The sequence below is a fragment of the Pezoporus occidentalis genome, unplaced genomic scaffold, assembly GCF_034315485.1.
Source record: "Pezoporus occidentalis ecotype Australia unplaced genomic scaffold, CSIRO_AGI_Poc_V1 ctg29, whole genome shotgun sequence".
Classification (NCBI taxonomy): domain Eukaryota; kingdom Metazoa; phylum Chordata; class Aves; order Psittaciformes; family Psittacidae; genus Pezoporus; species Pezoporus occidentalis.
In genome coordinates this window covers 2,254,996-2,277,052 of record NW_026914829.1, presented here as the reverse complement: position 1 = coordinate 2,277,052, position 22,057 = coordinate 2,254,996, and the positions used below count along the sequence as shown (strand labels likewise).

General features: G+C 37.6%; 1 protein-coding gene across 2 annotated transcripts in view; it reads right to left on the bottom strand.

Annotated features, from left to right (window-relative positions):
* The window catches only part of BMP5 (bone morphogenetic protein 5), a 59,026-nt gene that overhangs the window by 33,393 nt on the left and 3,576 nt on the right, over positions 1-22,057 (bottom strand). The gene's annotated exons all lie outside the window — the stretch shown is intronic.

Below are 22,057 nucleotides of genomic sequence, written 5' to 3'. Positions count from 1 at the left end.
CTAATAACCAGGCAGATGAGAGGGATGCTGCTCATCTCCACTTAATGTAATAAATTCTGAGGTGGTACTATATTGTTCTAGGATAATTACATATATAAGAAGCAGTTACATCATATAAATTAACACATGTTGTACTCTAATGGCATAAGCGTCATCTTGCCAGTGGTCAGAAGAAGGAGCCATGAGTCAGGGCTGAGGGGTTGCAGCACCCCAGCAGCAAAGGGAGCACACTCCTGCCTTGAGAAGTCCCCTCAAACCTGCTGTGGATGGGCAGATGTAGCTCCCACTGCTTCTGACACTGCCACTGTTTAAAATAGAAAAGTTAACCTAGTCATTGCTTAGTTCACGATTGCACAGAATTTTAAGGAGAAATAAACAGGGGATTTTAGTTTATTTAGCTTATTAAACTTCCATAAATTAATTATTTAAGTTTACAGCTGATCTGGGGCTAATTCCACTGCCTGCTGCAGTTCTGGCCCTTAACTGGGGGACTTGTGCAAGTGAATATGTGTTTTGATGTGGCAAGGGAAACTAGATGCCACAGTACTGGTTGATTAGTAACCCCATTTTACAGGATTACTACTTCAGATTTTACGGATGTAGAAAGGAAAATGATCAATGGTTTCCACTGCCACAGTGTAACATATCACTGACCTATGAAGAAGCTGTGCTCTGTGAGAAGAAATTCTCAATTCTGGAGAAGTTCCTCCTGCCTGGTCCAATAGCTGTTTTATTTTATTAATGGTGGACAAAGCGCAGAACACTCCAAGCTGGGGTTCATTTTGGGTGACCAGCTAAATGTGTATGACTGCACCCAGCTCCCCTACATGCTCCCTCCTATAAGCCCTGCTCATTTTATTCCATTAACAGTCTGCAAATCTGAGAGAACAATGCCAGTTCTGAGAAAGCACATATTTAAATTACTGAATATTACATGTATAAATAAGAAAACATGTATGCTATTACAGTATATGTGTATATTTATACTTATATGTTCATGTATATGTGTACAAGCAATTTTGTCTACATACACAGTGTGTATGTGCTTGTGCGTATGACTATATACATGTATTTGCACACGTGTATTATAATGTGTATGCGGTCTTACAAACTAAAAATGCATTAAAAGAAAAAAAATACATTTTGAGCTTGCCAGTTGAGCTTGTACAGTTACAGACATAATAAAGTGAAAGCTATTGAAGGAAGAGTATTTACATTATTTTCAGAGCAGTACTTACTATTTCAGTCACCTGTGGCCATGTAGCTAGTCAGTTACAGTGTAATTCCCTTTCACCCTTTCAAAAATGTAAACTATCCTTGCTTTCACTATCATACATTTTAAAAAAAATTACAAATCTATGTTGCCTTTAAGAACCAAAAAAAAAAAATAAAGAAATATATAAGATATAAGAACACTTTATCTTCAGCGAAAATGAATTTTCTCCTGGCTGACAAAAGGAAAATTGTCTGCTAACTGTGAGGTTTATTTGGCTCAAGTGTGTATTTAGCTTACATGGGTTTGCCATCCCACACTATGTAGAAAAAGTATAGCAGAAAAGAGGCAGAAGCATGTAAACTGGCTGCTCTGTACCTGAAGATGAATGGGCTGCTACTGAAGAGAAACAGGATACAGTCTATTTAGCAGCTCCCCTGCTCAGTTCTAAACTGTGACATATATATGGAGATCTGTCTTGAGGTTTGGGGGTTGTTTTCTTTTTCTTTTTCTTTTTCTTTTTCTTTTTTTTTTTTTTTTTTAATGCCCATGTAAAACCTTTCATTTTGGAGAGAACTTGGCAGAGATTAGCATATGTAAATGCACTGAACCAGGGAGGATTTTTTCTGGTTCAAAGAGTCTGCTGCAAGTTTCTAAGGTTGTAACTGAGCATTTTAAAGCTAACATGGAGCAGATAGGTCAATAATCTTCAAAATGAAAAAATCTATTAAAAGCAGACCTTTAAAAGCAACCCCTTCTGACAGCTTTGGCTAGTATTTATTCAACAACTATTTACCAACATTCATGGGTAACTAAGCATTATTCACTATGAGTAAGCTTTGGAGAATTAGACGCTGAATAAAAGGTTTAAATGCCAGTACTCTCAGCCTGTTTAATTTTTATTTGGGTTTGAGGTATTCTTTTGTCTAGTTTCTTACAAGTACATTCTAATTAGTAACATTAGTTTGGAACCAGCAGTTTTCTCCATGTCTGTTATAGTTTGGATAGAAATCTCTACCATGCTTTGTGATAGCATTGGTGGGGTTCTCTCAGGACCACTCACAACTGCTGAAAGAATACTAATAGTTGCTTCCTGATGGGCCCAAAATTAATTATTACAGCTCAAACAGATAGTACTTATCTGTGTTTCTGTGTATCCCCAAGGAAGAGACAGCACTGCCATTTGAAAGGGACAATAGTTCAAAATTCCCTTGGGCAAGACAGAATTTACAGGCAGGCTAGGCCTTGAGAGTGGCAACAGCCTGCAGAAATGAAGGGTTGTAGGAAACAGGCACTAACCACCACAATAAACTGAACGGGAGGTCCCACTCTCCACGGTGAAGCCAGAATCTCTAACTGCAAATTCCTGTCTGCCAATGTAAAAAAACATAAAATCAATTCTTATAAATGTAGACAAGTTAAGATCTTACATTATAAAGTAGACTGTTAAAAAAAGCAGTGATGGTGATGTTACAGTAATGACTAATGGCTAGAATGATAGCCAAGTTATAAAAGAGAAATGTTATTTCATGATTTTGAGTATTTTGATACACAAATACTACACAAGTCTTGATCACTTCTGCATCTAATAAATGCCTTGTCAGGGAAAACTGTGAATGCTCAGCAGGATATGTCTCAGGTCCTTTGTCCTGCTGAAAGGGCATGAAGTATAAGGGGCACCATGCCTCAAATATTTTTATTTCCCATACAAGAACTTTTTAACACTAGCAGCCAAAAAAATACAGGATAAGATTTTTAAGGATTCAGTTCTTCCAGAGTGTTCTCATGTCATTCCAGCTTTGCTCAGTTCATCTGCCAAAATTCATCTCTATAGGACTGATCACAGCATCTAAAAACTGGTAAACCAGAAAAATCTGGAAATCCTTCTTCAGTCATTGGAGGAATATAATTTTTTTAGGTAAAAACAGAATACTCTTCATTTGCTCTCATTGATCAGGATTCTCAGCATCATCTTTCTAAAATGTTGTTCTTTATACCACCTGAAACTAATATATGCAGCACTGTGGTTACATCAGACAAATCATGGCTCAAGGGAATATAACAAGCACCAGTGTGTAAAATGGGAAAGAATTATATTTTCCACCAATGTGGCAAACTGATGAAATATTCATGTTGTAGTAACACTAAGCCCAACTCTAAGAATGAAGACAAATCTACCTCAAAAACATGCTTTGGAAAAGGAGCTTTTTTAAATCAAGAAAAAATTTCATGCACTATTTTTTATTGATGAAAGTGTTTGTCTTCTGGAGAAAAATACAATGCACATATGTGGATGGACAGTACACTTAGCAATGAGTATTGTACCAATTCAGCTATAAATATCTGATTAACTGTTGACTGAGCTTAAAAAAATTAAAAAGTGCTGGCAATATGTTTAGGTCATAGTGCATGAAGTACTATCAGTCATGCGCTTTCAGTAGTGATTTGCTCCCCACTGACGTGTGCTTTGCTTTTCCTGAAGAGGTTGGTATGTGGTGACACATAGAGAAAGTGAAAGCTTCTTTGGCAAACCAGGGAACAAACTAAAGATATGCTGATTTTAAGCTGATTTTACAGCGCAAGATCCCAGGATCCAAATGGATTCACAAATAGTGAAGCCTCAGTAATCAACTTAATGTCATAGTTTAACTACTAAACGGTTTGCCAAGGCAAAACAGAGGGTCTTAACAGACCACACATAACTATCAGGGACCATTTACACTAATCTCACTGAATTTCACTGTTTGAATTCTTTGTATGAGCACTAAGTAAACTAGTCAGTTTTAAACACTTCAAGGTGATAAAGGTTACAGTAAGCTGATACACTACAAACGACAGTCATTTACATCTTGAATATAATGAAATGATAGTTTATCTACAGTGAACACTTGTGGTTATCTGACAAAAACAGGTCAAAGGTTCCAGGCGTTTTCTTCTGAAATTACTCAGTGCTGCCCCTAATGACTGATAATTGAAAGCAGAGGCTGGAAATATCAGATGTGGTAGGTGACAGATAAGCAACAGATTAATGCAAGTACTATGTTACAGGACACTAAAAGGTCAGAGGCCCTAGGAATTAGCTATTGTGCTACTGTGAAAAGACAGACACCGAATAGCTGTTTACCTCATTCTTGCTCTTCTCTCCAGCATTCAAATTCTAGAAACAAGCTCTCCTCCACTATTAAACGACTGAAAATAGTTCATTTTTTACAAATAAGGCAGCAAAGGTTTTGTAGGGCATGTGGATAGTAGAAAATATGTGATCCTAGAGCAGAATTAAGGATTTATGTTTTTTTAACAGCTGTTTGAGGTATGAATATTTTAATGAAGTACAACAGAGAGAAGTTAAGAAGCACATTCATCAGAACATCATTCTCAGATGAGGAGACCAGATAACAGACTTTTAAAAATGTGTTTTAAAACTTTGTAACTTTATTTAGGCTTTTACAGTATAGAAAATGAATATTAGCTACTTAGCCTAAGCTTAGCAAGTATCTCTTTCATCTTTTTACCCTAGAAGTCCTCAAAACACAAAATCTAATTCAAAGATTTTTTTGAAGTAAATGACAGCCTTTTCATTCTGCCCACTGGCCTTTGAATAAGAACTGCAATCTTCTTAAAAAGCTTTTAAATCAAGTGTATTTTTAAACTCCAGGTGTGATGAAAAATACTTTGCCAAAGTCATTATTTAAAAAAAAAAAAAAAAAAAGCAGACAATATAAATACTTGGGTAAGCTCTACTGCTTTTATAGGTTTAATCTGGTTCACAGAATGGTAAGAATCCTGATCTGGACTCAGGAAACCTATTTTGAGTTAGGCATTGGAATTGATAAAAATAGTTGCCTGTCCTTAAAGGATTGTTTCAGACACCAGAGGTGATTGCCTGATACAGTCAGTGGAGAGACACTTCTTTTTGTTAAAGGTCAACTGTCTTGCACATACAGTAAGAAAAACAGAAGAGTTTATCTACGTTTCCCCTTTACTCATCTGCAGCTGCAGAGAACAGGACTAAGAGATAGCTCTTGCTTGGTCAAAGGACATTTCAAACCTTACCATCTGCTCTCAGTGACCATATCCTAAATGCCAGGATGCTGAATAGCCCAGCAGTGTGACATCTTGGGCCACTGAACAGAAGAAATGCAGGGGTTGGGGGTCAAAATTAAATTAAATGAGATTCTGTTCCCATATATCTTTTTTTTTTTTTTTTAATTCATTTAACATTAGGCACTTACTAGATAACAAATCAGCTGAGTATTTTAATTACAAAGCTTCAGAGTCATACACTCACTTGCTTGTTCTCCTTTTAGTACCAAGTCTTCTGCATTTCTTTTTACCCATTTTCAACATCAGCATGAGGGGGGCTGGTGCCCCCATGCATATTCTGTAGCCAGTAGTAAGGGGATGTATGTGATTTAGTAACCCTCCCCTTCCCTACTCGTTTCTCTCCCCAGGTTGAGGTGTGGGGTTGCACAAGCTTACACAGCGCAAGCTTCAGTCATGTCTGCCCATGTGTCTTGGTGATATTCAGAATTCACCTTCTGAACTGAGATCTTTTGTGAACTCATCTCTGATCAAAGTGGATCAGCCTGTAATCAAAGCCCAAGAGCAGACATATAAGGATCCAACAGAAAACCCTGGCCTTTCTAAGCTCTGCACCCACCATGATGGATGGAGCTGCCCAGGTAGAGCTCCAGTGAGAACATGCTGCCACCCAGAAGCCAGATGCCAGCTGTGCCCCACTCTTACACTGGTATTACATGGCAACAGTAAGCAGACCTGTTGGAGGTGTGTCCAGGTTGAGGAACACCTCTGCTTGGTGGCAAAGCATGGGTTGGTCTACATGACACCAAGTCTGCTGGAGACAGATGGGGAAGGTGGGGTTCACCTGACACAAACAGGTAAAAGGATCTTTGCACAGGAGTTCGCAGGGCTCATTGGAAGAGCTTTAAACTAGACTTGAAGGGGGGAAAGGGATAAAACCAGGCTTGCTGAAGATAAGCCTGAAGCAGCATGCCAGTGTTTGAGAAAGGGTGCACTAGTGTTCATGTGTTAGAAACAGTGAAGCACCTGAGAATGGTCATGAAGGAATTGGGGCTTGTGTCGTGTGTGTGTCCCCCCCCAAAGGTGGCATAATCAATAGACCAACTGAAGTACATCTACACCAATGTACGCAGAGAGCAGCAAACAAGATAAGCTGGAAACCATTGTGCAGCAGGAAAGCCACGACATGTTTGCTATCACAGAAACGTGACGAGGTGACATGCACAGCTGGAGTGCTGCAATGGATAGCTACAAACTCTTCAGAAGGGATAGACAAGGAAGGAGAGGTGGTGGAGCATCCCTGTATGTTAGGGAGTATTTTGATTGTCTAGAGCTTGATGATGGTGACAATAGGGTTGAGTACTTATAGGTAAGAACCAGGGGGAAGGCCAACAAGGCTTGACTAACCTGATCTCCTTCTGTGATAAGGTGGCTTGCTTAGTGGATGAGAGAAAGGTTGTGGATGTTGTCTAGCTAGACTTCAGTAAAGCTTTAACACCATTTCCCACAGCATTCTCCTGGAGAAACTGGCTACTCATAGTTTGGACAGGCACACTCTTTGCGGGCTAAAAAACTGTCTGGATGGCCAAGCCCAAACTGTGGTGGTGAATGGAGTTAAATCCAGTTGGCTACTGGTCACAAGCAGTGTTCCCCAGGACTCAGTACTGGGGCCAGTTTTATTTAGTATCTTTATCAATGCTCTGGATGAGGGGATGGAGTGCACCGTCAGTCAGTTTGTAGACAACACCAAGATGGGTGGGAGTGTTGATCTGCTGGAGGGTAGGAAGGCTCTGCAGAGGGATCTACACAGGCTGGATTGATGGGCCAAAGCCAATTGTATGAGGTTTAACAAGGCAAAGTACTAAGTCCTGCATTTGAGTCACAAGAACAGAAGGAAGAGTGGCTGGAAAGCTGCCTGGTGGAAAAGGATCTGGGGATGTTGGTGAACAGCAGGCTGAACATGAGCCAGCTCGTGCCCAGGTAGACAATAAGGCCAAGAGCTTCCAGGCCTGTATCAGAAATAGTGCGGCCAGCAGAACTAGGGAAATCATCATCATCATGTGCTTGGCACTGGTGAGGCTGCACCTTGAATACTGTGTTCAGTTCTGGGCCCTTCACTACGAGAGAGACACCGAGTTGCTGGAGTGGGTCTAGAGAAGGGCAATGAAGCTGGTGAATGGTCTGGAAAACAAGTCTTATGAGAATCAGCTGAGAGAACTGGGGCTATTTAGTCTGGAAAAGAGAAGTTTTAGGGGAGATTTTATTGGTCTCTACAATTACCTGAAAGGAGGTTGTAGTGAGGTGGGTCTTGGTCTCTTCTCCTACAAGCGATAGGAAGAGAGGAAATGGCCTCAAGTTGCACCAGGAGAGGTTTATATTTGATATTAGGAAAAATTTCTTCACTGAAAGGTTTGTCAAACATTGGAACAGGCTGCCCAGGGCTGTGGTTGAGACACCATCCCTTGAGGTATTTAAAAGATATGTAGATGTGGCACTTAGGGACATGGTTTAGTGGTGGACTTGGCAGTTCTAGGTTAATGATTGAACTCTATGCTCTTCAAGGTCTTTTCCATCCTAAACAATTCTAAGATTCTACGATCCCTTAAGAAAAAATGTAGGCAGGGATTGAAAATAGGTGTCCCCAAAATTACATTCCACACATATCCTAGCTAAACACAAAAGACCTTGTCAGAAGCTTAATCGAAATTCTGATCCCCTTCCCACTGGGGCAAAACTATTTCCTTAATCACTGAGAATGTTGCTTAATTAGGAAGGGTGAGTCCACAGAAACTTTACTATTTTCATTGCAACAATTCTGTTTCTTAAGAACTGCTTTATTGCAGTACTGTGTATTTGAGTTTCTCTGTATTTATTATTATTAAACTGGTTGTATTTAAAGTAATTATAGATTTATAGATGTGGGTTTGAAAAAATGGTATAAATTTCTTTTACTTAAAATATACTTTCTTATTAAAACACAAAGCAGAAAGCTTGATAGGTCATATTCTGAAGCAAGTTACACAGCTGTGAATTTAGAGCTATTTCTCTAAATTCTCTATTGTCAGGTCAGCTACTGACATCAATGAGCAATGTTTGGCTATTTTGCTTAACTAAATTAGGAACAGTTTGAATATTTAAAGACTGTGCAGGTAGTGGCAGTTTCAATAAAAGAAAAATCATCTATTGTTTATTGAATGCAGACTTTTAATGGCAGAACATCCTCTCGATAACTGCACAGAATTACTGAAATGTATGAATTCCATAGTAATTCAAGTCCAGATAAAGTTAATGAAGAAAACCTTCAGCAACTCTAATGGAATCTCAAACAAGAATGAAAAGGAAAACCATTGTTAAATTATTTTTGCAAGCACATATTGGTTTCCTTTCTTTATGTCCCATAGCAGAAATGTATTTCAATATCCCATCCTTATATAAAAAAAAGTTAAAATATTCATATATCTTGCCAACTCTTTTAGAATTATTTCTTCTGAGAATGACCGGGAAAGCACTGTTCTATTACTAAAATTTTAAATTCTTAATATTTTTGTTGTCAGTAAGATCTGATAGATTCTTACCAATTAACAAAGCAAACATTTGAAAAAGTCAAAATAGTTTAAAACAATTATTAAGGTGGACTTTGAAAACATGTGATTTCTGCTTTCTAATCCCCTCAGAATGTACAGGCAATGTATTTAACTTTACTAAGTGGTAGGCAGCAACTAGGCAAATAATGGAAATTACAGAAACATGGTAGAATATAAGTGAATATGTAAAAGGATAATTGTTTTTTTCATGAATTATTTTAACAATCACAGCTCAGATAATAATTAAAAGCTTTCAGCCTTCACCCTGAGCAGGAAAGAGTTCCCAGGAACTGTATAACAGTGCCTGCCAGCAACTTTTAGAGAAACAGACCTAAAGAAATGCCTCAACCAAAGAGGCATATTGTGCTTGGTTTTTCATGAATAATCTCCCAGGTGTTCTGTACAGTGTGAGATTACCTATGATGCTTTCTTACTACTTCACACTAAAATATGGGATAAAATAAATGTTTTAATGAAATTGCTGGTCTTCATTCAATAGCCAGTGTTTTGTTGAAAAATTCATATGTAAACATGTGTTATTAATTCAGTTTACTCTTCTTCTAAGTCAAATGCACTTGCTCAACAAGTCAAAACAAGTGCTACACTGCAGCTGCTCCAGTAATAATAATTACATGCTGGAAGGCTTTCAGTTTTTGATACAGAGTAAGTGGAAAAGCAACACCCTGCTTTTCTTATGTTGGTTTGATCCTGGCTAATGCAAGACTAGGAGTAAGTAACCAGAATAAAGAGACTGAGTTTTGGAAGTGAAAAGAATTACGATAGTTTAAGTCTGGGTATTATCAAGATCCTAATATAAAAGATAGTTGACAAAGTGACTCCTCAAAATCTGTTTTTGCTTCTGCTTTCAACAGTATAATGCACTATATCCTTTAACCTCCCAAACGCAAAACTTTCACTCCAGTTCTTTGGCTGTAGCATGAAGCACAACAGAAGATACACTGCATATATGTGGAATTTTTTAATTCTGTTAAGAGTGGTACAATGAATCTCAGAGGAATGTCCTTTCATAAATTTTAAAGCTGAAAGCCCCACTTGTCACAGCTTCTGGGATTAACAGCAACAGGTCATATTTGAACCTGTTTTGTGTTGTCAGTAGTAACGTGCCAAAAGAGGTAAACATCACAACCAGGATGCCTCTGGCAGGAGGCAGTGAAGAGAAAAATCACATGCAGTTTGCTATTTTAGATGTAATAAATAAGAACCCTGTGATTTCTCAATTGGTTTACGTCACACTGTATTGAAAAGGCACTCCAATCACAAATACTTATGTTAAAAATACATACCTACTATATTTTGATTGTGTTTATTTTCATCTCTGATAAATCTTTACTTGAAAGAATCAAGCAGACCAGAGAAAAGGTCACTCTGTTACGTAGTTCTGAGCTAAGGCATAGACAAATTAGCCAGTCCTCACACCACGATACCTGACGTTGTTAATTCAATGGTGTCTATTTTTCCTGGGCTTTGGCAGAGCCAGTATATTTTGGTAGCATCTGTCAATAGACTTCCATTTTTTCTCATATTTAATTTTGTTTTTTCTCTAGTCACAGGTTGTCACAAAGAAAACTAACAATTATTCCCAGGTTTCTGACTGTGTGTGAAAGTCAGGATGTCAGATCAACACAACCTCAAGGTTAACAAATGACAGAAAAAAAGATCTCTCTTGGGTTCAGCTGCAACTGAATAAGAACAAAAGTTATACCTCTGGGATCCAATGGTCAGAAAATAGGTGTAAGTTATAACTGTTTTGACACTGTAAAAGTATACAGATGGAACATAACTTCTAAGGAGGGTGAAAGGGCATATATCATCACAGGACAACTGGCAGGGGAGTAAAAGCCAAACATTAAAGCCCACTCTGTCTTCTCACATCTCCTTAGTTCCTGCTCATGTTAACCCTCTGCTCACTTCCACCCAGAGGTGGCAACTCACTCCACTATTTACCGTTCACACATGTCATCTAATAAACTCCCATTTCACACTTTGGAATTTGTTGGAAAAGCTTCCATGGGAGCTGTGTCTGCATGCCAAACTGGATAGGCACTATTTTCTGCTTACCCTGTGCACACATCTGAATATTTTAATATTATCCAGATCCATTAACACTGGCCAAAGAATCCAGCTGGAACATCAATGGGGAAGGAAACCACCAAGGACATCTCATTCAGAGAATAGAAGAGTGTAAATTTAAACATTATTTTATATGCAATATTATAGATAAGATATTAAACACATCAGAAAAAAAAATAGCTGATCACAGGCTATTTGCTTAGATAGAATGCCAGCATGGCTCAAATGAATTCAGAGTTCCTCAGATTTGTGTGTGCAAATGTATAGTGAGGTAATTGCTGTACTTAGTCATCACCTTAAATATGTAAAGAGACTTGAATTTCATCTTTAATAAATTACTAGACCTCATTTTGAAGGTGTGTCCCCTGCATGCTTGCTACTGACCAACACCAAGGCCCCACCTAGAACTGAAGCAGTCCTGCCAAGAAAGTGTTATGGGGCCAGAAGTACAGCAGCCACCAGGAATTACATCCAGGGGCAAATAGGAGGAAGATGAGGAGGAAGAGCACTCAGGAGACTGGGCAGCAGTGGTGAGGAGTGGCATTTTCAGACAGCAGGTTTTAACAGCCAGCTTGGGAGCTGGCTGTGATTTTAACAGTTTTTTATACTGATTCAAACTACACCTTCTCCTCTGCAGCTCTGGTAATCTAATCTGATCATGATTTATTCTTGCAAAGAGGTAATTTCACCCACATATAGCCCCTCATATGGAATAAGTCCCATCAACAAGAAGGAAAAGCCACCTGGACTTTTTTTTTTTCCTGAAAGAAACTTGAATCTTACCGAAGTTAATAAACATTTCAACCCTGTTTCAGGGCAGAAACTCACTGACTCTTAGTGAATTAAAAGATCTCTGCATTGGCCATCCAGCATTGCACTACCTGCACTGCCAGAGGCAAGGAAAACCAATCTTCACAAAAAAATATTTGTACCATGAAACAGCTCAGATTAACTCCAGGTAACATGACAATAGGTGGAGATCCCTAGCATAGCTTTGGTCAGACTGGGAAGAGAGACACAGGAGCCTCAAAAATGACATAAAAAGCAAGAAAATAATTTCTGAAGTAGAAAGAAAAAGCATGACACTTTGAGCGCACAGACCTGCTCATCCAACAGTTACCTGAGCAAGAGCATAAGTCCACTCAAAAAAAAGTACGAATGATTGATGTCCATGCGTAAGACAAAAGTAAGATCCCCTTTCTCTGTAACCACTATCACAGAGTTACAGAACAGCTGAGGCTGGAAGGGACCTCAGCAGGTCATCTGCTCCAATATCCTCCTCAGGCAAGGACACCTAGAGCTTGTTGCCCAGGACCATAGACGTGCTTATATCATTTCTGCATTTTCACCGTTATTCCACCTGGGACTGCATTTCTTATGTTCTATGCCAAGTTACCTACAAACTCAATACCCAGACTCATTTGTAGAGGTATCTATAGGTGTTACACATCTCTGGAACAGCAGAGACGATCTCCTATAGCTCATATTATGTAATATAACACTGATTTAACTCTTAGTAGTTGAGCTGATGTACCTCAGGCAAAACATGTGTATCTTTCTGAGCAGAGCATAAACAAACGAGCAAGTAGTGGGAAACTGACCACTAACATAGTGCTTTTGTTTCAAAAGCAATACTTTTTGTACAATGCCATTAAGAATATTTGGCAAGCATTTTACACCATCTGATCAGCCTTTGCCTTCATAGATGCATGCGCTAAACCTTGTTTCTACTACAGCTAGAAGTGACTACTGCTCTAATCTTTGGTCATAGACTTGGTTTTCTTTTTCAAGTCATTTAGAACCATCCATTGCCCATCTCCAAAACTGGAAGCATCACAGTCTTCTTTTAGGCACTTGCTTTCATTCCCATTTTGATGACAGCACACTCCCTACCAGTAGACAAGCTGAAGCAGCATGGTTAAATGGAGTCCATTGTAAATCTCATTGACCCAAGGTGATATAGTATTAATGAATGAAGCTTAATTCCTATACAACAGTAGATGCTAAAGTAAATACAGGATGAACAGGTCATAACTTATTCAGGAGCTGTGCCCATGGAGCCAGTTTTAAGCTCATGCATGTGCTTGTTTCATTGCTTCCAGTCCTGTGATGATCCCCTTTTATGTTAGGCCTCTTCTGTACACGCACATATACTAGTTAACACATCCTTTGCATTTTTCCATTTCTAAGGAATAATAATTTTCCATTACTCTCTCTATATAAGCATATATATATGAAATATGTACATGCATTTTATAAGTTATTTAAAATATATTTACTTAAATAAAAAAATTATATATAAAAATTCAGCTCCTTTAAATGTGATCTCATTGGGATATACAGCCCCAGAAAATATGATTATTGATTCAATAGTTTAAGAAGTGACGAAAAAGATATTACTTTTTGAAGACGCAGTTGACAGCTACAAGATGACATTGAAAAAGGAGCACACTGAGGAATCAAAAAAAAGAAACAACTTTATTCTGAAATAATACCTAATTTTAAACTACTTTGATAAACAACGTTATTTAGTGTCATAGTATATGCTCCTCTCAATATTCTGAAAAATTAACCAGCCCTCCCTCAAAGTAAGCATGTTTAAATGTATGATTTCACTTATGCTTACACCAAACACCAAAGAGAATTTAAATACTGTGATCTTCTGAATAGCTTACTATGATTTTCAGCAAGTTTTATATTTAATCAATCATATAAGCTTGTAAATTAAATCAACTTTCAAAAAACTTTTAACTGTCTAAATGCAACTGTGTGTAGTTGAACTGTAGATTTAATCCTTGCTACCTGACAGACTTTGGACAGACTTAGCTTTCATAGCAGTACTGTTCAGATCATGGTGATAATCAATGGCAGCAGTGTGCCAGCCCAGTCTCACAGCACAGCACTAAGTAACTCATCTTTTTAATCTAGAATATGACCCATGATGGGTGATAAACCTTTTAGAGTAACACCATAATTATGTGTAGTTTACTACTACATACAATTCATTCTTTTGGGGACTTCATTCTCCAATAAGTGTAATTATCAGTGTTTTAATAAAATAAAATTGAAGGTTTATTCTTTTGCCTTATAATCCTTAAGGACTTGGAAGTAGATTTTCACTTGGTATTAATCATTTTATAGCTTCTATTTCTTTTTGTCTTCATTCATTTGAGGAACTCCAGTTTACTATAATCTTATAAATCAAGTTTTTGGAAGGTGAGCTGTGGAACAACAACAGCAGAGGAAGCATATACATGTATGTATTAAATATATATCTTGTCTTTAGTGATAAGAGAAGAAATATGGTTAATCCCATGTGTTTCAAAAGCCATCCGCTCTATGAAAAGCATTATAAAATAAGAAGTGTTTGAAGTTGTTTTCTGAGTCTTTAGAGTGCCCATTTTCAAGAACTGCATCTGTGTCTGGATATTGATTTGTTTTCATTTTTATTTTTCTGCAACTACAGGGGATAATTGTCTTTAGTGAAACCTTACATGTGCCCATAAATCATCAATGTACAGACAATCTTGTAGCAAACATTATAGAAATCTCAAAAAGTTCATGGGAATTGGGAATTCTAGGAAAGCAGAAGTAACTCTGAAGTTTTGGAAAACCACAGAGACATCACTTGTGGCGACAGATGCTTGTCTCTTTATATCAACGTATGTGAACTTCAGCCTTTGCAGTACAGTTGATAGGCCTCTCACTCCTTCCTTGATCTCTTTGGAAAAAGCTCCAAGCTGAAAATCAGAGCAAAGCCCTCCTCAGAACAAAGAAAATTGTGTGATTTTATTCCTGAATGGAAAAGGAATGGTTTAAGAATCCAGTTTTGCAATCAGCTGGATAAAGCACAGCTCTTATTGACCTAACTGTGGGATTACTTGGCACCTCATACTACTGAATTCTGCTGCCGTTTTAGTCTTCAGCTCTTTGGAGCAGATCCATAAACTCTCCTCATTTCAGAATGTTACAACAGGATGTAATTAAGTACAATTAACAAGGAGGTCAAATGGTCATCTGATAAACACTGGCACAAACAGGCAGCTTGAAAGGTCAGGGCTGCTAAAGCCACATAGTATTGATGGGAAAGAATATTATGATTTAAGGCAGAAAAAATCCCAATGAGTAAAACTGAAGAGATTTACATGCTTTCTATATTACATATACAAAGCCATGCACACAGACTGATAGTGCATGCACACATGCCTCAGAAAGGCACAAATCTATATTCTGAGAACAAGAGCTAAACTAGCCACACATCCTTTTTCCATTACACCAGATCATAAATCTCAGTTTTGGTGCTTTAGTTTCCAGTGTTTCTTTTTCTTTCTCATTATTTTGTAAGACTGTCTGGTTTAAGAACAATAAATGGACTTGTTACCCTTACAGAAGAGCTTTTTTTAGCCCTTTCTGAAATAATTCTTGAGATCACCATGAGGACACGCAAGGTGTTACAAAGCTGTTAGGAGTGAAGTCTTTTAAAGTGCACATAGCCAGAGTAAAAAGATGCTTCATAAGAAGAAAGCTATTCCAGTACTCTGGAAGGTCAAAGAACAAGAGTGCACAGAAGTGAAAATTAACACAGGATTATTTGTCCATCCTCATTTTATGGACTGGAAAACAGAGGCATGGTGTTTTCATTCTCTATCTGAGGTTATTCAGGATTTTCCTATTTGGCTTCTCAGACATTTCTCTCTGTGACTTTCAGGTTAGGCTAGGCTGGGGCCAGGATGGATGCACTGCAAAATATTTTCACATATTTCATATATGAGGCAGCAAGGTAACCTGGTCAGGAGTAGCAAATTAACCTTTGGGATCACTAGCATGTTATAACTTGTAGTTATCAACAGATACTCCAGCAGAGGTAACCTTGGGAACAATCTTCCCAGAGCTATGCTCCTACTGGATCTCAGCCATCATAAATCACCACAAAGAATACAACTGTCATGGGGTTGTATGCTGGGCTTGCTCCCTTGGCTTTATCATCCACACTACTGTTTTCCCAATCTTGATTTCTCATCTAATGTTTTTACAAACCATACCACTAGAATCCCATGGCTCAGGCATCAGGTGCCATCAGGTGCTATCTGCCCACTGCTCCAAAGCCAGGCTCACAAATTATTTGTTGTCCCTACTTTTTCCTCTTCTGCAGTCTCTGTTTGTCAGGAGAGAACTCAACATCTGCCTCCAAAGCTGATGCCATCCATAGCATAAAAGTTGTATTGGACTTTCAAAACTTGTAAAAGTTTCTCTTTGAAATTATTTTGCAGTATGTTGTTGTTGGAATACCCCACTTATATTTCCCCTTCACTTTAAAAAAAGGAACATTTTAAATGGATATGCCTAGCAAATTGTTCTTAATTTATAATGATTAGTCTGTATTAGGGATACAGCTTTTCCAGATAATATGAATATATATATATTTTCATTAATTTGACTACAGTCAAATACATGAGAATTAGAACAATAATTTAATTTAATAGACACAGTCTACAAAGGTATAGAATTACAGAATCATGGAGGTTGGAAAAACCCCTTAGGTTGTCCTGGGATCTGAATGGGTAATATTGCTAAGTCAGATAAAGATAATCCGAGCAGAAATTTCAGCTATTCAAATTCCTACCTCCTCCAGACTTTCTCCGAAAAGAGAATTAGATGGAATTTTGCTTCTGCAAAGCCACTGGTTGTCAGTTATGAGTATATATAATGTAGCAGCACTAGCTGTCCTTAGTTTTCTAGGCTCTGACTAATTATTAATTGTTGTTTCAGTTTGCCCTGAATTACAGTGGGGAAAAAAAAGCAAAGCCACTTTCTGGCAAGGTACCATACGTGCTGTTGAGTTGCATAATAGTGGTCGATGAAGCCAAGTTCTCAATCTGTTGCACTGGAGCAGTTGCTCAAAAAAAGCTGTGAACTAATTTAGATTCACCTTTTGGAGCATCTCTCAGTAATAGCATGAAGTTTCTGAGTGGAGGGCTGGGCTGTAAACCCTCTCCTTTTCTGCTTGTTTTTCAGTAATTTTCATATAGAAACAAATTTGGAATTCAATACAAAGCATAAATCACCTCCTGCTTCATGTACCCCACCCACAAACTTAAATAATGTAGTTGTCAGGGTTGACAAGTTCTGCCTGCTGTAGCATTTCTGTGTTTTATAGGAAATTTTAACCAAGGGTGTTATTTTAAGAGATGAGCAAATGGGGAAACCCCATGGCCTAGCCAATAAATATGAACTTTAGGTGCAATGGAGCACTCATAAATATGACTCAGAACAAGGGGATTCATTGTTTCTCCTGACCCTTTTAGCTGCTTCTCTGATCTCAGCCTCTCTGTGTGCGTCATGGCAGCCCTCATCCTTTAACCTGCGGTTTTTAAAAGCTAGCTTCTACGTTATTTATGGCTGCAAATGTTAGTAGCCTGTCTGTGTGCTCCTTGCACACATATACTGAAGGGTGGGATAGCTGCATTTTATTTTGCAAAGACAAAAAGTTTTGCCCAGGGAGCCAAGTACCTGGAGAGGTTGAGGTAGCTCCTCTGCCACGAACAATTAAGAAAACTGCTCCCTTCATCTGCAAAGCTTACTAGGAGAATAAACCTATACCCGGATTCATTTTCTCTTTCCTTTGCACATCATCTATCTTTATCATGTTCTTTCCCCTTTCTCTGCCTTCATGCACCTTCTTCACCTTCATGGCAAACCTCCATCCACTTTTCTAACTCCACTGGCAAGGGAAATGCTCTCAGTGCTACAACATCAGACCCCATGTGAGGCACAGAGGAGCAGGACTAGCTCTCCCAGTAATACCAGTTCCTGCAAAGGCTGTTTCTCTGTTGTGAACCGTTCCCATGCCCAGCAGGTCTGTGTCCACACCTGCACATTAGCCATTGCCTACTAAGAAGAAGAGGGCTGTTCTCCCTGTAAAGCTTGGCCTGTGTTTTGCCATTTTTCTCTTATGCCTGCTCTCATTCCTTCCCTATCCATGTCCTGCTCTGTCACCTAGTCTCACCGCTTCTCAGCCTTTAATCACTTCTGCAGCCAAATGCCACTGACATAAAACTAAAGTTCAGGAACCCTGCCTGGATGGCAGGGGTTAGAGACAAGGGAAAGGACAAAAAGGAGAGGATGGAGAAAAGTGTGGGAAATAATTATAGTCTGGTAGCAGCCAGAGCTCTCCTGAAGCCCTGGGGAGCCTTTCTTTAGCTGGAGGCTGCAATTGGCACTTCATAAACTGTTCATTCTCAGCTATGTGGAAACACCAGACAACACCTAGAATGATCAGACTGTAATCAATCAATTTTCTGCAAAACTCTATTAGTTTGCAGGCCTATGAAAGCAAGCTGAAAGGAACTGCTGTGGCTAAAAAGAGAAGAAAAAGGAACTGCCCAAGTCATAATTACCTCCATAACTCAGGCAGTAAGTAGGCAAGTAGCCATGGTAAAATTATTTGCATAATTTAACATTCAGAGAAAATAGTAACAGCAGCAGAAAGTGTGGGAGATCCCATATGTGCTGAAGTTGTCCCCTGTTATCTAAGCAAGGCTCTCCATTAATTCCAAGGCAGGCTGATTCCTCCCTTAATACACTCCACACAGAGTCATCTCCACAAGCCTCCCTCTTTCTCTTTCATGGCTAGCCAAAGTCACTCCAAGATTGTGTTTTCCTGGGAAAATATGTACTGTACAATACATACAATCCCCACAACCCCACCCAAAGTCTGTGTTTAGTCTGGAAAGGAGCACTTTCTGAAGAAGAAGCGGAACTGGGTCAGCCGTTCTTCCCAATGGGAAAAATATTAATAATAATATATATTTATATATATCCATACACATATATAGCTTTTCACCATGCACGTCTAACCATATGCTAAATCAGTTTCTCTTCAGTTATCTGCAATTTCTTTCAAATCTGTCGGCAAGGAAAGTCAGACAGTTTTATACCCCAGTTAATGGAGAGCTTGACATTTTTTTGGCTGGGTAGATACAATAATTTACGTGGATTCAAAGTGTTAACTTTGGCAAAAAAAATAATTGACAGTTATAAAAACATTATTTTGTTAGATGATATTTATGGATCACACACAAACCTATTTTGAAGTAGAGCTGTGTAGTTCATAAGGTTCATGTAACATAAGAGATTTCAAAAGACATAAAATATTTCACTATAAAACAACAAACGTAGTGTAATTACAAAAATGAATACAGAGAATATTTCTTGTTCAAAATCAAAACCAATCCCTAACAACCATCTCTGTCATCACACAAAAACTGTTTTAAACTACCTAATGAATTGTAATGTTAGGGTGAGGATTTTTAGGGAATGTCATACCATGGGCAAAGTTCTATTGTTCTAGAAATAAATAAACCTATTTTGCAAAAAGCTGTCTTAATGTTTAATTTGATCATATAATTTTATTTTATAATTAATAGTTATTTCTGATGCATACTTAGGTCACAAAGTATTAGTTCAACTCACTGATTAGCTAACAAAATCTTATGAGGGAAAAAAATTCTTAGGATTTCAACATACCAAGTGTGGTCTACTTTGGGTGAAGATAAAATGAGACCCCTTGATCTAATTTGCTTTAAATTTTATGTAAAAGAGTGAAAAATGTCATCTTACTGACTTTGGGTTGCCATTTGAAAAAACTTCACAAATGCTTTCTCATTTTCTCTCAGTATTGATCCACTTCCACAATTTAAAGACATGGGGTCTATTTGTTATTTAACAAGTTTTATTTCTGTAATAGCATCCCCCTGTTCAAGGCAAGATAATAGCATGATTTCTGTCACCTCACTTAAGGCTGTGTCAATATTTTCACTAGAAGCATGCATTTTACGCACTAGAACTGAACCACAGCCAAGGAAATTCACGTAAGGTTAAAATTAAGACAGCAACATCTGAAATCCAGTGGAAAGAAAGAAAGTGTGCTCATTCCTAGGATTAGAGAGAAGTTAATGATCCTGAAGCTTTTTTGAGTGTATCCTTCAAACCCAGCTGCCCTTCCACAGATCCTGGCATTTTAAAGCTTAGTACTCCATATCCCTTGCTGATGATATGTTAGCTGTGAGTGGAAGGTTGTAGGAGCTGAATTAGCTTAAATTAAGAAAATAGCTACTATATATGCTCGAGATCTGATTGCAGTTATGAATCCTTTCATTTTTGTGCTCTTGCAGGGGGGTTGGACTAGAAGATCTTTTGAGGTCCCTTCCAACCCTTGGGATTCTGTGATTCTGTGAAAGTTATTTGATGTGGACTGAAGTACTCTAGGTTTCTCAAAGTAATTGTTTAAAAGTGCCAGCCATGTTAATATTCTCTGATGAATACAATGGGCTGTAAATCTCATAAATGTATGTATTTGCTTGGTTTTAAAGAAGACCATAATCTTCAAGTCTGTGTACAAACTCTGAGTAAAGATGCTGGAGAAATATGAACAGTCCTCTGTCTCAAACAGGCAACATTTCCTTTGATTTCAACATCTTTCAGCATCTGATTTAAGAACTGATCACAGCACATGTGGTTTAAGGATTATGGTGATTCAGATTGTGGAATCACATTGTTTATGAAGTAAAAAAAGAAAAAAAGAAAAGTCTTTCTGGGGTGTCTCAGTTACTTTAAAAATCTCCATAATATTTTTTCTTCTTTAAATAACCATGTGTATAGGTCCCGGTAATAAATTTTACAGTGATCTTCACATTTAAGTTTTTGAAACTAATTTTGTATGCTGAGAAAGAAAATATAGCATAAAACCACAGAATTAACATGTATTTATTGACTATGTTACAAAAAGTTTATATCAATCCACAGAAACACAGAGAAAGAGAGCAGAGTTTCTTAGGAAATGCAGCTCTCTGTTTACAGAAAAAATTACAGATGCGTTGTAAACACATGAAAGTAGAAATGATTTGAATTCCATGATGAGGAATGCTTAAGTACAGTGAATTTAATGATCATTTTAATGTTGATGGAAAATTCAGCCCTTGAGATGTTTAAATGTAGTTTATAAAGAGTGCTGCTGTTTCTCCAAGCCTCAGTCACATACATATTTTTTTATTCAATCTTCCTCTTTTGGTGAGAGGTGAAGAGTGAGAACACTAACATTTATCTTAAAAAGTCCTTCCCTAACTAAATTTTGAGTGAGCAGAAAAGTGAGTAGGACTACATGAGTATTATTTGTCTGTTCTCTGAGGAGCAGGGTATCCTATATATATGTCATTTTGGGAGACTGGCCAAAAAGAAGATGCCAAAACTCAAAACAGTCAGGGCTTTGCAACAATATAGTAAAATATAACAACAGGATAAAAAAACACCCAGTGAGGAAAACAAAGTACTGAACTTGTAGGTGATATAATCAGATCTCTGAAAACCCCAGTGTATTTAGTGGAGGATTTATTCTTTAACTGCTGGACCAACCCCAGTTAATTCTTCTGTTACACTCATCAATATTTATGGAGAGCTGCCAACACACACAGTCTTATACAAAATACAGGACAAGACATAGACTCTGTTGTGTCGTATCTTTCAAGAAAGAAAAAAGATAGAAATTCTGGTATAAATTCCAATATAAAGAGCAGGTGTTTACAATTTTAACTTCAGCAGAAGAAAATGCTGTTTGTCTTGTTTTTCTCCCTACTTGCTTGACAGAATTATAATTGTGTTTCCCTTGATGATTATTTTGTAAATTTGTTACTGAAAGTGAAGCATTTGCAGCTCTGACAGGGTGATTTTTATTAAAATAAGCATATAATTTTCATTTTTAATTCTTTAATATAAAATAATTTGTCCTTGTCTATATTTTACTTTATTTTTTTAATCCTATTCAGCCTTTTCAATCTTAGACTTAATAATTCTAACCTACCATTGCAGCTACATATTTCTTGTTTTAATATACATATTTTAAATTATTATATCTGGCTACAACTATATAAAAAAGTTCCAATTTAAAATATCATGATGATTAATAAAGCTTTATAATTGCATCTTATGTAATTAATGGTGTGCAAGTATGAACAAGGTGAATACTATTTCCAGAGCAGATTAATTTCATACAAGTTGACTGAGGCTTCAAATCTAAACCCAGTTGAGTTATTACTGTGCTGCATCAGCATTTATTGATTTTAAGGTACAGCGT